The 20,017-nt window shown below is 39.1% G+C and overlaps 1 pseudogene across 1 annotated transcript; it reads right to left on the bottom strand.

The window, feature by feature from the left end:
- Positions 1-3,644: 3,644 nt before the first annotated feature.
- Positions 3,645-19,033, bottom strand: LOC311614883 (importin subunit alpha-1-like; annotated as a pseudogene). Its single transcript has 4 exons — positions 18,931-19,033; positions 5,379-6,045; positions 4,116-4,923; positions 3,645-3,740 (listed from the first exon to the last, which is right to left on the bottom strand). The product of its transcript is annotated as an importin subunit alpha-1-like (transcript).
- Between the last annotated feature and the right edge of the window lie 984 nt (positions 19,034-20,017).

Below are 20,017 nucleotides of genomic sequence, written 5' to 3' on the forward strand. Positions count from 1 at the left end.
CAATATTTTGCCAGTAAGTGGTGGTTTAGTGGTATGGTTTTGTTTAAAAACAAAAACAAAAAACCGAATAACAATGGAGACTGAAAATGAAGCTATTTGCTTATCAAAATACTTTAAAATCATTTTCATTCTTCTGGGAGCCTTTTATATTATGAAAGAGAATTTCTAGGATTTCTTTTTCTGCATAATCATTATCAAACCCATTAATTTATCAAATTTCACTTCAAATATTCCTGTTTGGCTATTTGGCATATAAAAGGTACTGCATTCTAGGGGGGAATTAGAGCTCAAGTTTATAAACTGAATTGATAGAAGGCATGATATTCTTTCATTAGAAAGGAATGGATTTGCAAGGCATAGTCTATTGGTCTGGTATGCTCTTCTTAAGCTGATGGCTGTGGCTCTCAAGCTTTATAGATAAAGAAGTGGTTCCAATCAGTAGGCCTCTTTCCCCAGTAGACAAAATGGTCCTTGTCCATGTGATCAATCATTGCTTTTGTTGTTGTTAATCCTCACCTGAGAATATTTTTCCATTGATTTCCAGAGAGAGTGGAAGGGAGGGGGAGAGACAGAGAGAGAGAAACATCAATGTGAGAGAGACACACGGATTGGTTGCCTCCCACATGAGCTCCAACCAGGGCTGGGGATCGAGCCTGCAACCTGGGCATGTGCCTTTGACTAGAATCGAATCTTGGACCCTTCATTCCACAGGCCAATGCTCTATCCACTGAGCCAAACTAGCTAGGGCCAATCATTGCATTCTAGTCAATATAAAAATCACGAGATTTTTGACCATGAAGGAGAAAATGTCTCTATTAAGGACAAATAGCTTCCAAGAAATACTATCATGAGAAGAATATAATGAAATAAGACTTAATCTTGGATATATCCTGCCAGCTAAGACATTGTTAGCCTATAGCAGTGGTTGGCAAACCGCGTCTCGCAAGCCACATGTGGTTCTTTGGCCCCTTGAGTGTGGCTTGGCGTTAGAAACACTTCTTCAAAAAAGACTCGCCCAGGCTGAAAATCGACTTCTGTGCATGGGCCACGAAGTTTCAATCACACTGTACTGCATGCTCGCGCGTGGTATTTTGAGGAAGAGCCACACTCAAGGGGCCAAAGAGCTGCATGTGGCTCGCGAGCCACGGTTTTCCGACCACTGGCCTATAGGCTACATCCATCTCTCAGTTTTCCAAAAGCAGACCCCAAGATGAAGCTTTATGTAAAAATGGTTTATTAGGAAGTCTTTTCAGTGGAGAAACAAGCAAGCAAGCAAACAATGAAAAAATTATAGGTAAATATTAGGTCTAGTAATAATTAATGTCGTTTTCTAATACTTTTTTAAATCGAATTTATTTAAACAATACAACAAAATTTAATCAACAATATAGTTGCCGTTGTTTTCTACTACTTGTGCCCAACGCTCAGGAAGCATTTTAATCCCTCTGTTGTAAAATTCTTGTGATTTTGATGCAAAAAATTCGGTCAATGCATTTTTTGAGGCATTCTTCATTATTAAATTTTTTTCCCAGAAGAAAGTTTTGCAAAGAACGAAACAAATGGTAATCGGAAGGGGCAATATCAGGAGAATATGCAGGTTGAGGGAGAACTTCCCATTCCAACTGGCGCAGTTTTTCAGCAGTGATTCTTGCAGTATGCGGTCGTGCGTTATCGTGGTGAAGAATTACGCCCTTCCGATTAATCAGCGCGGGTTCTTTTTCTCTTAAAGCTTGGGCTAACCTTTCCAATTGGGCACTATACAATGCACTTGTAATGGTTTGGTTAGATGGTAAAAGTTCATAATGAAGAATTCCTTTAAAATTCCACCAAACACACAACATCACTTTTTTCGCATGCAAGTCAGGTTTTGGGGTGGGCGGTGGAGCCTCATTTTTGTCCAACCATTGAGGCCGCCTTTTCAAATTAACATACAGCACGCATTCTTCATCTCCGGTAACAATTTGCTCTAAAAACGGCAAACGGTTTTGACGAGAGAGGAGCGAACTGCAAATTGTGACTCTTTGATTACGGTTGTTGTCGGTCAACTCATGAGGAACCCATTTTCCAAACTTTTGGACTTTGCCAAGTGGACACAATTGATTGGAAATTGTTTTTTGTGAACAATTTAAAGTTGTCGCAAGCTCTTGTTGGGTAATTTGAGGATTTTGCACCAAAAGAGCTTGAAGAGCTTCTTGATCAAAATTGGACACACGGCCTCGACCACTCTTGTCATCTAACGAAAAATTTCCCTCGCAAAATTTCTCAAACCAACACTGGCATTTTCTGGCGCTAACTGCATCTTGACCAAGAGCACTACAGATGTTTTTTGCAGCCTCACTTGCTTTTCTTCCTAATTGGAACTCGTAAAGCACATGTGTCAAACACAAGGCCAGCGGGCCAAATCCAGCCCGCCAGGCCTTGCAATGTGGCCCGCACCGCGCTGTCATCACTGCACTCCGCTGTCAGTTTATGACATTGTCAGTTTATGACTGTTCAGTAAACCATTCGCCCCGCGATTTAGGCTGGATTTTAGATTTTGGCCCCTTCTCTGATTGAGTTCGACACCCCTATCGTAAAGCATGCAGTGCCGAATATGCTCTTCATCCGCCATCTTCTTAGCCCTAGTTCTGCAACAAAAACCAAACCAAACACAAACTTTTTCAAGCAAAACTTGTTAATTGCACTTCACCCGTTCTGTAGATACCACGTGTTTGAAGGTTATGTCAATACAAGTCAACGCCAAGCAAGATTTTAAACGAATGTTAAAAAACGACATTAATTATTACTAGACCCGATAGAAAGAAGTGGGGCAGGGAGAAAAAGGGGTCTTCCAAAAGTGAACTATCAAGCAAGGTTACATGGAGGGTAACTCTAAATAAGTGTCAAAGTTACCGTCCTCTGGCCTGGCTGGTGTGGCTCAGTAGTTGAGCATCAACCTATAAAGCAGGAGGTCATGGTTCCATTCCTGGTCAGGGCACATGCCGATCAATGATATTCTCTCAACATTGATATTCCTATCTCTCTCTCTCTCTTCCTTCCTCTCTGAACTCCATAAAAATATTTTTTAAAAGTAACTTTTCTCTGGACACAATATAAATCACACCTAGAGTTGTCTCAACCAGAGGGCAAAAAAGCTGGAGTGTTTATACTCCTGAGATCAGCCAGCCAGCCTCAGGAGTCAGAAGTTACCAGGAACTTCTGGCTCTTTCAGTTCAGGTAAAGCAGTTCTGTGGCCTGAGGGGAATTTTCAGACAAACCCAGGTAGGGGAGAGCAGGGAGTGAATGCAAATCAGGAAACCCCCTGCACACAAATAGTAAAGGGCTGGATAGGGAAGGAGCAGGCCACAGACTGACTAGGTTTTCCTTCCCAAGTATCCAAACCAAGATAAGAGAAATGCTTTTTAAAAATCTAATCTTCATTTAAAGGACACTGCATCATATGAAATGCCACATAGAAATAAGGAACCCATTGAGAGGCGACACTTCATACAGTGTGTACAGTATAGAACTGTTCGAGCATAGTTTGTTGCTACAATAACAAATTACATTTAAAAACAGTTCTTAGTAGAGAAACAGTAATGCATATCTGTATGAAACCTAATACACAACAAACAAATTTATGCCTCAGCTGTACAATCTAACAATTAAAATTCCCAGGATTGCCATCCTTCAAAGGTAGTTTCTGACATAACATTTTGATCTTCCTCTTCCTCTAAAGAGAAATACTTCTCTATCAATTTCTGAAAATATAGTGTGTATTGTTGATAGTATTATATATATATCTCCCTCTGCCCCACCCGCCTTCCCCTCACTAATCTCAGCCCCTACCTACCCCCCAGGTCTTCACTACCCTATTGCTTGTGTCCATGGGTTCCTTTATCAATTTTTTAATTTATTTTTTATTTATTTTAGAGAGGAAGGGGGAGGGTGAGAGAGATAGAAACATCAATGATGAGATAGAATCATTGATTGACTGCCTCCTGCATGCCCCCAAATGGGGATCAAGCCCTAAACCAAGGCATGTGCCCTTGACCGGAAACAAACCTGGGACCCATCAGTCTGCAGGCCGATGCTCTATCTACTGAGCCAAACCAGCTAGGGCTCTTTGTCAATTTTAATGAAGCTTTGTACACAGACTTGTTTCCATGGTTTTGTAGAGCATCCATTTTGTCCAAACCTCCAAATTCTTCCATCACTGCATGCACTAAGTTTCTCAGTTTCACCTAGTTTCTCAGTAGCCTGAAAGATCTTTGAAATGGCATCCAGAATAACCAGAATAATTTTGGTATATTTCACAGTTAAGATGTTCATCAGTTCTATAATGCCACAGTGAATGAGGTATACAATCTGTTCAACTGTTCCACCACTTGTAGAGTTGGCCACAGCCCATACAGCTTCCTTTTGTGTTTTAAAGTTTGCCTTAGCAAGAACAATGAGGAATGGAACTAATCCCTGATTCACAACTTGCTATATCCGGTCCTAGAGGCCAGCTGTGATGTTTGACATTGTCCATGTTGCTTCCTTCTGAATATTAGTTTTGGAGTTCATTAGCAGGCTGTGAAAGACAGCAAGTGCTCCTGCATCTATTAAACCCCGAGTCTGTTTATCTGTCTCAGTGAGCTTATTACCTATGGCTTTAGTGCAGGAGTCACAATTGCCAAGTCAGTAGCTCTTAGAAGCCTCACAATTGGGGAGCACAATTCCTGCTTTTACGACCATTTCAATCATTCATTTGAATGATCAGTAGGGTAGGAAATGGCCCAGTAGCTAGCAATCTGCTGTAGTATTTATGGATCATCATCATGTAGGAGACAAACTAAAGTAGGAAGAATCTGCTCAATAACATCTAACGGGGTTGCAAGATTCTTGTTGCAATGGAGGTTTAAAAGTGTCCAGGTAAAATGATATAGGTAACTGCCGGGGCTGACCAGCAGCCCCTGAATGACGGATGAGTGGATTACTCAGACACAGTTTGACTATGAAAGAGAGGGCTAAGGGGCCCCTGGCTCTAGCAGCCAGAGCAGCCTCAATTGCTTGCCTCGTTAGGCATTTATTGGAATTTTTATCTTTAATACAATCAGTAGTGTGAGTCATCTTGGGAGGACACATGTTTACATTGTCCTCTAGGCAAGGGCATCCAGGGATTAAGCATGAGGATTCCAGTAAACACCCCCTGGGGGTTGGGGTTGCATAAGCACAGACTTGTTTGGGAAGGTCAAGGAATAATTAGGGGTGCCGCCTTCGACACTCCTCTAAGTCTCCCCTAAGTCAGAATTCTGATAAACAGGGCAGGTGGCCTTCCACACACTTCCCTTTTCTCAGAATGTTCCCCTTCCAAACTTCCCAACCAAGTCTCCTGCTCCCCAACAAGTAACCACATTACGTAAGATGACATCCCAGGAACTACAAAAAAAGCCAGTAGTGGGTCAACTGTATCATATATGACAACCACATCTCACAAAACTGAACCATTACCTGCAGTGTTTCCCAGAGCCCATGTGGCTTGTTCCCTGTTGTGAGCATGGGGAGATGCCAACTGAGAAATGAATGCTGGGATAGCACCTCCGTCTACTACAGCCTTGGTCTGTCCCAATGCCCTGGAAGCAATGTTAGCGAGGGCCCAATCAGATTCAAACTGGGTGGGACTACAATCAGTTTTGCCCAAGAAAGACACACATTTTGGAATCAAACCAGCCTGGATTATGTTGTCTATGGGTGGCTGTTTTTCCCCAGAAAGTAGTTTCCTCACATCTTGAGTAGCTTGGAGCTGGTTTTCCAAATTGTTGCTATTTATGCCTTCAACTATGTCCTCAACAGAGCAATTTACAGCGCCCTGTTGTTGCGATTTTCCTGCAGTGAAGAAGTAGCATCATCAGGAAATGAGCTGACATTTCTCCTTTGAGCATCTGGTCATCCTTCTTAGCTTTCCTCAGCTTCACATTAACTTCTGAACTGTCTTCCCCTTGTTCTTGAATCTGTTAAGGCGGGCAGCTGGTGAATTAGCATCCTCGTTGGGGGACGTGGTTATGAGACAAAGGGAGAAAGCTACACAGTCAGCTCAGGCTTTCACAGGAGACAGTGAGGGGCACAGTCTATGGTTCTGCTGCTCTGAAAACATCTATCATGAACCAACCTGAAGATGGTATCAGAAATGCTTATTTTTTAAAACAAGAAAAAATATTTCAGTAAATAGAACAGACATAGGTTAATATAATCAAGACGTATGAATATGCTACAAATCGATTTTTAAAAAAAAAATATATTTTTATTCATTTCAGAGAAGAAGGGAGAGGGAGACAGAGACAGAAACATCAAGGATGAGACAGAATCTTTGATCAGCTGCCTCCTGCACGCCCTTACTGGGGATTGAACCTGCAACCCGGGCATGTGCCCATAACTGGAATTGAACCTGGGACCCCTCAGTCCATAGGCTGACACTTTATCCACTGAACCAAACCAGCTAGGGCACAAATCAATTTTAAAAAATCTAAGTGCATAACAAAAAAAGAATAGGATATATGAAGTCATTCACAAAAGAAGGACTAAATAAAATCAAAACATGAAAAGATGTTCAATTTCACGAATAGTCAAATTAAATGTCAATTAGGTTTGCCATGTCTTCTTATTAAGTTCGGGATGATTTTCAAAATAAGAAATGCTTTAAAAAATAATATTTGTATTGCCTTACTCTATCACACACACACATAAAAAAGATATTATCAAACAATAAGGGAAAAATATCTACATATTTGGAAAATTAGATAGGAAACATTTACAGTTACGGTGTAATGTAACTTGATCTTTTTTTTTTTTTTTTTTTTTTTTTTTTTTTTTTTAACTTTCACCGAGGCTATTTTTTCCATTGATTTTTTTTTAGAGAGACTTGAGGGGAAGGAGGAGTGCAGGGGAGAGAGAAACATCAATGTGAGAGAGACACATCAATTTGTTGCCTCCAGTTGGTATCACAACCAGGGCCAAGGATTCAGCCTGCAACTGCGGTATCTGTCCTTGACTGGGAATCAAACCTGCCACCCTCATGTCTGATGCTCTAACGACTGAGCAAACCAGCCAGGGATATAACTTTGATCAGCTACAAAGCTTTCTGTTGACAAGTTATTTCTGGTCATAGATGAGTTTCGTTCCCAACACTTTAGTGTTTACTTTTTTTTAAAAAAATATATTTTTATTGATTTTTTACAGAGAGGAAGGGAGAGAGATAAAGAGCTAGAAACGTCGATGAGAGAGAAACATTGACTAGCTACCTCTTGCACACCCCCTACCGGGGATGTGCCCGCAACCAACGTACATGCCCCTGACCGGAATCGAACCCGGGACCCTTCAGTCCGCAGACCGATGCTCTACCGCTGAGCCAAACCGGTTCCGGCTAGTGTTTACTTTTTTCTTGGAGAATGAGCATTTAATTTTCCAGGATTGATTAGTCTAAATATCCTACCCAGAAGTTCTAAAAAAAAGATACTGAGAAGCAAGTTTCTCTGGTCTCAACTCCTTGACTTCTATCTTTGTTTCATTGTGGGTTTTTGGTTTTTTTTAAAATATGTATTTTATTGATTTTTTTTACAGAGAGGAAGAGAAAGGGATAAAGAGTTAGAAACATCGATGAGAGACAATCATCGATCAGCTGCCTCCTGCACACCCCCTACTGGGGATGTGCCAGCAACCAAGGTACACGCCCTTGACCGGAATCGAATCTGGGACCTTTCAGTCTACAGGCAGAAGTTCTATCCACTGAGCCAAACCGGTTTCGACTCACTGTGGTTTTAAAATGTTTTCTGCTTTGTTGCTGCCACACTTCCTGAGTTGTTTTATTTGTTTGTTTGTTTGTTTAATATTTGTTAAAACCTTCCTTAACATTATAGATTATTTCTAAATTTCTTAGTCAGACTTTGATTTCATATAACAAACACACAACTGAAACTCCTTCAAAGTCTAGGCCTCTTTTCCCTCCTATACTCCAAATTTGCAGCCTTAAAGTGAAAACATTCCTGAAACACAAAAATAATCCATTTCTAAACAGAGTGAATATCTTTATCTTCCCGCTATCCCATCTTCTCTTGATAATAGTTTCTAATCTTCAGCTGGGTGAGAACCTAATTTTAATGATATCCACCCAGAGCCATGGTCAGCAAACTGCAGCTCATGAGCCACATGCGGCTCTTTGGCCCCTTGAATGTGGCTCTTCCACAAAATACCATGGCCTGGGTGGGTCTATTTTGAAGAAGTGGCGTTAGGAGAAGTTTAAATTTAAAAAAAATTGTCTCTCAAAAGAAATTTTAATCATTGTACAATTGATATTTGGCTCTGCTAACTAATGAGTTTGCCGACCACTGACCCAAGAGGAAGTAGAGCCAAAAGATGGAGAAAAGAAATCTGAGAACTAGAGATATTCCTGAGTTCCTGAAAAGCCATATATGATCTTTGCATTTTCTCCAGACTGCTCATTCCTATTTACTAAGGCTAATTTTAGCTGTTTTTTTGTCATATATATATTGATTTTAGACAGATAAGGAAAGTTAGAGAGACATAGGAACATCAATGATGAGAGAGAATCATTGATTGGCTGCCAAGCTCTCTACTGAGAATAGAGCCCATAACCTTGAGCAGAATTGAACCCAGAACCCTTCAATTCCACAGGTCGACGCTCTACTCACTGAATCAAACCAGCTAGGACTCTGTCACTTTCAACTTAAATAATTCTAACTAAAACATACAATTACTCAGTAGTATTAATATATTTAGGGAGCATCATTTTCAAAATAAATTATGAATTGAGCTAACTGAAGTCTCAGAGAATGTCAATTTTTAGAACAATGAGCCCAGAATGAAGTATTGAATTTTACAGGCTATGCTAAAGGAAGTTTTAATTCAACTATAAACAGTCTATTTTAATATAGGTCTAAAATCTTCAGAATATAAACAACTCCATGAGGCAACACAAAATTATGTATACAATGTTAGAAACTACATGACTTAAAGAAAAGCATGCTGACACATTATAACAAAACAATTTCAAAACATACAAAGATTCCATATCAAATAGAGTGTTCGGTTTGGGTTGAACTGCTGTGGAATAATTCGTTAATGTTATTAGTGTGAAAAGGTTCTTTGAACGCTCCAGTTTGTACAGTTTAGCTTAGCCAAAGGTTGACGGAGGTAACGCAAAGCCGAGGGCCTGGCTTACTTCAGTAATCACTTTGGAACATTGCATTGGCTGGGACTTCTAACTTATCCTAATTAATTATTTGGTGACATTCAAATCATTTGCCCTGGCTTGTGATCAGTTCAAATACATCTGCCAAGCAAACCACTCAAGAAGATGAACAACACTACGTTTTCCCAAATACTCCCAACATTATGTTAGAGCAATTTCATTAGGTCTCAGACTTTCATTTTTAAGAAACTCAGAACTCAAGTTCTCACAGCTACTGCCGATTTGTAGCTTCACAGAGGGGAGAGAGTATTGCAATGCATTACAATAGGAGCATCTGAGAAGGATAAATGGATTGAGTACTACTGCCAGTTAATCACTTTGAAAAAAATGGCCTTCACCTATAGCAGGAATAAACACAGTTGGCAAAAAGTTATTTCTGACTAATGCAGTCTGAAGACTCGAGGCCAAGACAACTACAGGGTAAACCCTTTATATTTGATAAATATAATCCCTCAATTTCAGATAAAGTGTAATTCATGGTTAGTTCCTCCAAATCTCTCACATTGCCTTTTCACCTGTCAAGTTTGATTTTTCAGTTGGAGTGATAAGAAAAAAAGTCTCTGCATATTATTTGAATTAGTTACAAAACTAGCAAGTGCTTCTACACTATTTTAGTTTGAGGAGAGATGAAATTTCTCCTCAGGACATCTTGACTTAAATATATAACTGAGGCCTATTAGAATGCCCACAAGCCCCTGAGAAGTTTTGGATAACTTCATTTCCCCGTAAAAGACACACATACATGCACATACTACCCCTAAAGCAAGGCAGCTAAGAAGTATCCATATATATATATATATTTATATATATATGGATATAATATATAATAAAAAATATGTTCATATATATATCCTATATAATAAAATAGTAATATGTAAATTGATCAAATGGTGGAATGACCAGAATGCCTGAGGCCCCTCCCTCTGGCCGGCCCTGCCCCTAGTGGGCACTCCCACCCCAATCAAGGGTGGGGCCAGCCAGCAAACCACCCACAGCCCCTCAACCCGGCCAGCTCCCCCCAGATAGCCCCCATTGGGCAGGCAGGCTTGACCCCGGGCCTCTAGTATCTTAATTAATATATATATATATATATATATATATATATATATATATATATTATATATATAACTTAAAAATATGTTTTATCATAAGACTAGAGGCCCAGTGCATGAAATGCATGCACAGGTAGGGTCGCTAGGCCTGGCTGGCGATCAGGGCCAATTGGGGCCTTCCTTCCCCTGTATGCCAGCTGCTGGCTGGGGCCTTCCTTCACTCTGCTCTGCCCTCTGACGGTGAGAGCATGTCATAGCAAGTGGTCAAACCCCTGATCAAGTGAACTTTGAAGGGGACAATTTGTATATTAACTTTTTATTATATAAGATGTTAAGAAAAAGAGAAATGCACTAATGTGAGCTGATAAGGGAGTTTAATCTGATCTTAGAGGTGAAGGATAACTTCCATGTCATGATGATAAAGAATAGAGGGTAGGGTCCTAGTTAGAGTGAATATAATTCACCATGTCCCTGTTCTAGGTAGGAGACCCATTAAAAATCAAACAAAGATCAGTATGATGGAAGATCAGAAAAAGAGGTGGACTTTGTGAGAGATGTAGCTGTGGAAGTGGAGGCCACATCAAACAGGGCTTTGCCAACCATATTAAGAATTGTACACTAGATATTAGAATCATTAAATGTATTTGTAATAAAAAAAAAGAATTGTGATCTTTATCTTAATAATGTTAAAACACTGAATATTTATTTTTCAGTGGGTGGGTGACGTGATTATTTATTTATTTATTTATTTATTATATATTTTATTGATTTCTTTCTTACAGAGAAGAAGGGAGAGAGATAGAGAGCTAGAAACATTGATGAGAGAGAAACATTGTCCAGCCGCCTCCTGCACACCCCACACCGGGGATGTGCCTGCATCCAATGTACATGCCCTTAAAGGAATCGAACCTGGGACCCTTCAGTCTGCAGACCGACACTCTATCCACTGAGCCAAACCGGCTTCGGTATGACGTGATTATTTATAAACTTTCTGGACATATTGCACAGCAGAGCTTGTAAGGAGAAAAGGTAAGAATGGATATGGGTAAACTAATTAGAAGGCTATTGCCATAATCAAAATGATAATGAGAATTCTTTCTAGAGAAATGGTGATAAGCATAAACATAAATAAGTGGGTTTAAGGAATATTTGAGTTAAAAATGACAAGGCAAAAAAAAAAAGTGACAAGGCAATGATATGAAATGTGAGGAAGAGGGTTCAATCAAGGGTGACATCTTATTTTCTGGTTTATATGCCTGCCATTCTTCCAAGGAACACTAATGAAGAACGTATTTTGAGGCAAAGATAAGACATTTTATTTTATTTTGAAGAGTCAACATCAAGTTCAATAATAAAAGGAAGTATATAAAAAGTATATAGTATGGTGGGTCCACAAAAGAATAAAAGTAGAGACCTTGGACAGATATCTGTATACCAATGTTCACAGTAGCATTTTTTATAATAGCCAAAATGTGGAAACAACACAAATGTCCATTGACAGATGAATGGGTAAACAAAATTCGGATACATGCTACAACATGGATGAACTTTAAAAACATAATGCCAAATGAAATAAGACAGACACAATAGGACAAATATTATATTATTCCACATATGCCAATTCATAGAGACAGAAAGGAAAATGGTAGTTGCTAGGGGCTGGAGAGAAAGGGTAATGGGAATTATTATTTACTGGGTATGAAGTTTCAATTTGGGAAGATGATAAAGTTCTGGAGATCGATGGTAGTGATGGTTGTACAACAATGTAAACGCACTGCATGCTACTGAACTCTACTCTCTGAAATCGTTAAAACTTTAAATTTTACATTCTTTATATTTTGCCATCATATTTAAAAATATATTTTTATTGATTTTCCAGAGGAAGAAATAGATAAAAACATCAATAATGAGAAAGAATCATTGATTGGCTCCTCCTTCCTGTCCCCCACTGAGGATTGAGCCTGAAACCCAGGCATGTGCCTTGACCTGGAGTCCAACCATTGGTCTTCTGGTTCATAGGTGGATGTTCAACCACTGACCCATGCTGGCCGGATTTGCCATAATATTAAGAAAGAAGTATAGGGTGTTAGCAGGTTTGGCTCAGTGGATAAAGCATCATCCTATGGACTGAAGGTTACAGGCTCCTGGCCATGGTCGGGGACATGTGGGAGGCAACCAATCAATGTCCCTCTCACATTAGTGTTTCTCTCTGTCTCTCCCTCTCCCTTACACTCTCTCTAAAAATCAATGGGAAAAAAATTTCCCTGAGTGAGGATTAAAAAAAAAAAAAGTATAGGGATCTGGAGCTCAGAGTCCTAGGCTAGAAATGGAAGTGAAGGAGTTATTGCTGTATATATGACAATTGAAACCAAGTAAAACTGCTGTCTTTAGATATAGGATAAAAGAAAAATAAGTATATAACTAAACCTGATGAACTCAAATATTACTTGGTTACAGAGGAGGATTGATCTTCTGGAGGGACAGAAAAGAGAAGGGATGACTAAGAAATTGTGAGGAACACAAATAAAATATTATCAGAGAAGTTAAGGGGAAGGAACATTTCTAGGAATCAGTGATCAATACTATTTCAGTGTTCCTTCAATCCTTCTCAGTGGAAGAATTCCATTTCTCAGTTATCTTGAAAACTCCTCCTGGGGCTATGATTCTAGGATAGTTCATTTTTGGTCTAAAGAAGGGCTCTCTGAATTCCAATTGGAGGTGTTGTTGTTATTTTCCTACTTTGTATGTGATAGGGAATTCCCATCAGGCCACAGATGTGATTTAAGAAGTAACTTGGCAGGATTAATGCACTGGAATTATCAGTTATCTGCTCATGCAAGTTACTTATGCTTTTAGAACTTTCTCAGGCTCAGTGCTGTAAGTATATTTTTTTTCACTTTATATTTAAAGGCTTCTGAGTATAGGACTAGGCATAACAGATTATATCTGGTTTATGATAGTGGCTGGGTCAGGTATTCTTATGGGTCCCTAGACCAGGAAGTCAGCTTCTCTGAGCTGATTCAGAGGTTCTTGTCAAGAAGAAAATAGTTACTTAGGAAAGAAGGCAAAACTTGGCTTCAAAAGTCTTGGATCTCCATGATTCTTCCTTCATGGCTTCCAATGGGCTTGATAGCACATCCCCATCTGCCTCCTACAATATAAGCACCACAGCATGTGCTGTTTTATAAGGGCCAGTTGGCAGCACCACTTGTCCTGAACCTTGGACCAGCTAGCATCTCTTCCTTTGCCCAGGGCTCCACTAAAACTGGCAGGCTTTTGTTCTGTCCAGTAAATAGGTCTGACTAGAACAACTTAATTTGGTCTATATATTTTTTATTGATTTCAGAGAGGAACGGAGAGGGAGACAGAAAAATCAATGATGAGAGAGAATCATTGATTGGCTGCATCCCACTGGGGATTGAGCCCACAACCTAGGCATGTGCTCTGACGGAGAATGGAACCATGACCTGGTTCATAGGCCAATGCTCAACCACTGAGCCAGGCCAGCCAGGATTATGTGGTATATTTCTTAAATATCTCTAGAAGTCATTCAAGAATGTTTAGTGGTAAGGAAATGAAGATGTACATATATATCCTATATTTTGCATCAGATTACTGAGACTTAAAAAAAGTCCCAGGTAATAAAAACCTGTCCCTCCCAATCTCCAGTGCCATACTCAGTCATTTAGGTTACTGTTTACCTCCTTCATCTTAGATCCTATTGCAAGAAGTCATCGTTGAAGTTCAGTATGACTGGTAGGAAGAGGAGTTAGTTGAAGACCCTGTGAACTAAACAGTGGCACAGAGCCTAAGAGTGGGCATTTATCTCTATGGTAAGATTGTGAAAATGTGTTTGCTCCTGCCCTGCAAAACCAAAGATAATGAAACTGTGCTACAGTGTATGTGGTTGAGTTAGGAAAATTAAACTTCAGAAAGCACCAGTACTACTGTCCAGATCCATGCAGGGTCTTAATAGTAGTGTTAAAGTGTGCATGATTAAGAATGTGCATCAGAAAAAAACAATAACACACTGTATAAATTATATCTCTCCTTTTTCACAGTTAGAAGTAAACAATAATGAAAAAGGACTCACTATTTATTGGTTGTTCTTCCTTTTCATCATTTTTTTCCTACACATCACAGGCTACCCACCCCTTCTGTAATTTTTCTGTCAATCCAATCCCTAGTGTCCAATTCCTCTCTGAAACTTGGAAGTTTCCAAATTCAAGCATTTAGAGTAGTTGAATACTTGGCCTCCCTGCATTATCTTAGCCAAGAATTGGTACTTAAATCCTCTCAAATGTAAAGTGGAAAGTAGAAATTTAGATATTGCCAAGCAAGTGGAAATACATTTTGAGTTATTAATACATTTGAAGACTCTTTGTACATGAAAATATACTTGATTTAGTTTTAGGTGATTGGATGGCTGAAACCAGAAGGTTAAATCTCCATTGTTCTTGTTTACCTAGAAACACACCCTGGGGAGGGGAGGTCAGTAAGGATGGCTTTGCTTAAGCCTTGCTAGAGGGGAGGCAACAGCTTCTTTGAACAAATTATATTGCAAGAAGATGGAGTCCTGTCTTACAAGTAAATACCCCGTTTCCCCAAAAATAAGACAGTGTCTTATATTAATTTTTGCTCCCAAAGATGCGCTAGGTCTTATTTTCAGGGGATGTCTTATTTTTCCATGAAGAAGAATACGGCACACATTTATTGTTAAATGAAAATAAAGGAAATTTATTACCTGTATACGGTACGGTAGTACGGTAGTTGTCAACACAAACCAGACAAACTGAATCCTACAGTATCAAGAATTTACTCATTTATTCAATGACAATTATGTCATCATTTTCTGGAACATCATCATAACAATCCAATTCCTGAATTTCCTGGTGAATTTCTTGTGAATCCATTTCTTTCAGAATCAGTGGACCAAATCTCTCATGTTTAGCCCAGGGGGGCCTTATTTTCGGAGGGATGCCTTATATTTTACTCAGAAGGAAACCTGTAAGTAGATCTTATTTTCGGAGGTTGTCTTATTTTCAGGGAAACACGGTATATGTAGGTTGGCTAGTGTCTTTTCATTGGGCTAATAGAGGAGCCCTTATAGTCAGCAGTGAATAAAGGCATCCTTTGTGTGGTAAGTTTGAATGGGAGTAGCATAGCTATTCATAGCAAAGGCAGAAATTAAATGTGCACCGAAACCAGTTTGGCTCAGTGGATAGAGCTCTGGCCTGAGGACTGAAAGGTCCCAGGTTCGATTCCGGTCAAGGGCATGTACCTTTGTTCCGGGCACATCCCCAATAGGGGGTGTGAAGGAGGCAGCTGGTCAATGATTCTCTCTCATCGATGCTTCTAACTCTCTATCCCTCTCTCTTCCTCTCTGTAAAAAAATCAATAAAATATATTTTAAAAAAAGAAATTAAATGTGCATGCACCATCACATACTACATATCAGTTAGCAGAAGCAGTGAGTCAGTATAGGTCTTGGCATTAAAGTAAGAGTAGAAGGAAGGTAGCAAAAGCAGAAACAGTAAGTAGGAATAGAGACAGGGAATAGTCCCAGCATAATTTTGTATACTTTGATTATGAAATACTAGGTCACTTTTTTTAAATGAGGTGACAAAGCAACAGGTCATTAGAGCTGCACCATCCTGAATTGCAATGAATGTTCTTTAATAGGTCCACTGTAAAATTAAATACCATTAACTAAAGCAACTGAAGAAAATTAATCTAGTACAATGATTTCAATCAGATCATTTACTGTATAAGCTCTAATCATGTAAAAATATATCAGTCAGTAGTGTTTTATTTTATTAAAACAAGCTGTATATTTACCTTATGTGATTGGATTAAAATTATATAGTCAGCTGAAACGGTAAATCAATTCTTTCAACAATTCTTCATTGAAATACCTTTTAGAAAGAATCCATATATTAAGCTTTTGTTCTCTGAACCTTTTTTTTAATTTAAATTATTTATTGTTTAAAGTATTACATGTCTCCTTTTTCTCCCATTGACCTTTCTCTGACCACTCCCACTCCCCAACACATGCCCTCCCCCTCTCCCTAGTGTCCATGTCCATGTCCATGGGTTATGCTTTATGCATGCCTACAGCTCCTTTGTTTGATTTCTTATCTGCCCCCAGCCTCCCCTGCCTTCCCTCTGAGGTTTGACCATCTGTTTGACACTTCTCTGTCTCTGGATCTGTTTTCGTTCATCAGTTTATGTTGTTCCACAAATGAGTGAGATCATGTGATATTTATCTTTCTCCCCATGGCTTATCTCACTTAGCATAATGCTCTCCAGTTCCATCCATGCTGTTGCAAATGATGAATTCTTTTTAATCCACTCATCTGCTGATGGGCACTTGGGCTATTTCCAAATCTTAGCTATTGTGAACTGTGCTGCTATGAACATAGGGATGCATATATCCATTCTGAGTGGTGTTTCTGTTTTCTTGGGATATATTCCTAGAAGGGAGATTACTGGGTGAAATGGGAGTTCCATTTTTTTTATTTTCTGAGGAAACTTCATACTGTTTTCCACAGTCTGCGTTCCCACTAGCAGTGCACAGGGTTCCTTTTTCTCCATATCCTCGCCCACACTTGTCGTTTGTTGATTTGTTGATGACAGGTGTGAGATGGTACCTTAGTGTTGTTGTTTTTTAATATTTTTTTTATTGATTTCAGAGAGGAAGGGAGAGGGAGAGAGAGATAGAAACATCAATGATAAAAGAGAATCATTGATTGGCTGCCTCCTGCACGCCCCTCACTGCAGACCGAGCCCATAACCCAAGCATGTGCCCTTGACTGGAATCAAACCTGGGACCCTTTAGTCTTCAGGCTGACACTCTATCCACTGAGCCAAACCTGCTAAGGCTCAGTGTTGTTTTGATTTGCATCTCTCAGATGATTAGTGACTTTGAACACTGAATCTTTCATGACCTGTTTTTGTATTTGTACAATAGCTGGTCTCCATTCTATGATCAGATACTACATATTTTCTAAGTTGAAATTCCAAGTCTATGCTCATACCACAAAAGTCAATTTTACTACATACCTACCATACTGTAGAAATTCAGAGAATTATCCCTGGCCATAGATTACAAGAACAAAATGGCATCACATTTATTTATTTTTTTATTTATTGGGGGATTAATTTTAAAATGAGACTTGCCAGATACTTAAAAATATTTTTAAGGTCAAACTGCTAGTATATGTGGTAAATGAATTTTAAAAATTGTCTCTGAATATAGGTATTTCTTATGAAGTTAGGGAAGGGAAAGACCAATATTGAAAAAGACATATGAGAAAGCAAAATACAATCATTTGTTTTAAAGAGTGTCCAATAAAGATGGATCATTGCCTTCTACTTTATAATAACTTACTTTATCTGAGGTTTAGATTTTCTTGGAAAAAAACTTTTCTGTCTTCATTTAAGGAGTAAACACCTTATATGTACGAAAAAAGTTCATTTATATAATGGAATTATATTGTTTGCAGTTGCAGAAAACAGAGATTAAATTCCCATATGACAGAAGATTATGGGTCATTGTGATTCAGGTCAACACAAGTTCACCATGTTGGCAAAATGAGTATTTTTATATGCTGTTGAAGCTGCCAAGAATCTTCTCAGAGTCCTTTATTTAAAGAAAGAAGACTGTATTTCTCAAGAAAAAAATCCTATAAAGTTTTATGTACTTTATATTGACTCTTTGTCTTCCTGACATATTTAATAGTTCCTGTTCAAGCCACAAGATATTGAATGAGAGGTTCTCTATTGGGTCATTGCTCCATTTGAATAAACCTTCACAGCTTTAGCTTTCAGGAACTGGCAGTTACTACAATGAGACCCATCTCACATGTAACATCTAACAATTTGTCCAAAGATTATTATAATCACATATGAGACTTCTTTGAAACTAAAATCTTTACAAAGGAATAATGAGCAGCTAAGGATTGAGTCCTTCTGTAATATTTTGTCTTTTTAGCTTTGAGCATGCCTAACTCAGCATTTGGTTTTATAGTGGCAAACCTTTCCTTTTGTGTCATGGGATAAAAGGAAAAGTAACTGCCTTTTTCTGTGTTAATTTGCCAGTGAGAACTTCAAATGTCCTTTCCACTGTCAGTCATTGCTCTCATTGTGCTTTATTACTCATTCAACAGGCAGGAAGTGGGATGACAATTGTGGGATTCGAACCCTTTATTCAACAAGTTTTGGGAACTGAATAGCATTGGTTCAACTTCCTAATTAGGTTTCTACACAATTCTTTTTTTTAAGTATATTTTTTATTGATTTTTTACAGAGAGGAAGGGAGAGGAGAGAGATAGAGAGCTAGAAACATCAATGAGAGAGAGACATCGACCAGCTGCCTCCTGGCCACTCCACACCAGGGATGTGCCCGCAACCAATGTACATGCCCTTGACCAGAATTGAACCTGGGACCTTTCAGTCTGCAGGCCGACGCTCTATCCACTGAGCAAAACCGGTTTCGGCTCTACACCCTTTTTAAAGGTGTACTTATTGTTTCTTTGTGCTCCTATCAGCATGCAGTACCAAAAAAATCCTCCCAATAGTCAGCTTATAAACCACTCTGTAACTGTTAATGTCCCTGCTCCAATCAGGTCCCCTGAAATCCTTTTTTACCATTTTTAGAGGTACCATCCATTTCCCTTTTCCTCCCGAGCTGCTGGATCTGCTTTTGTTCACATCTGAAAATATTTTGAAGCATCGGAGTTAGCAAGCCCATCGCTCAGAGTAGCCTTAACCAATGACTGAACCGTGTAGCAGTATGAAAGAGCAGCTCCCTAGCCTTGGATAAGGATAAATATGAGGCATAATTTACACTCCAGTTTCTCAGCAGGATCAGACTGAAGCTATACCCTCTGAGAGACTTCTGCTGGAGATGGAACCCTTCCTTGGCTTCCATTATCCCTTGCAGTAAATCCCTGGAAACACTTCCTTTTTTTTTTTTTTTTTTAATAAATTTTTATTGTTCATATTATTACAAGTGTTCCTTCCCCCCCCCCTTCCCACCCCACCCTCTGCCCTTTCCCCACTCCCCATTGTCCTCATCCATAGGTGCACAGTTTATGTTCAGTCTCTTCCCACATTCCCCTCTCCCCTTTTCCCCAAGAATCATCAGTTCACTCCCCTTCCATACCTCTGATTCTATTATATTCAACAGTTAATATTGTTCATCAGATTTTTTTTTTAATTTCCTTGGTTTTTAGATTCACTTGTTGATAGTTACGTATTTGTTGTTCATAATTTTTATCTTTATTTACTTTCTCTTCTGAAAGAACCCCCTTCAGCAATTCATATAATTCTGGTTTGGTGGTGATGAACTCCTTTAGCTTTTTTTTATTAGTGAAGCTCTTTATCTGACCTTCGATTCTGAGTGATAGCTTTGCTGGGTAGAGTATTTTTGGCTGTAGGTTCTTGCTATTCATCACCTTGAATATTTCTTGCCATTCCCGTCTGGCCTGCATGGTTTCTGTTGAGAAATCAGCTGACAATCGTATAGGTGCTCCTTTATAGGTAACCACCTGCTTAGCTCTTGCTGCTTTTAATATTCTTTCTTTGTCCTTTGCTCTTGGAATCTTAATTATGATTTGTCTTGGTGTGGTCCTCTTTGGATTCCTCTTATTTGGAGTTCTGTGTGCTTCCTGGACTTGTAAGTCCAATTCTTTCCCCAGGTGGGGGAAGTTTTCTGTCACTATTTCTTTCAGTA

Source organism: Pipistrellus hanaki (genome assembly GCF_964339955.1).
Source record: "Pipistrellus hanaki genome assembly, chromosome: X".
Lineage (NCBI taxonomy): Eukaryota > Metazoa > Chordata > Mammalia > Chiroptera > Vespertilionidae > Pipistrellus > Pipistrellus hanaki.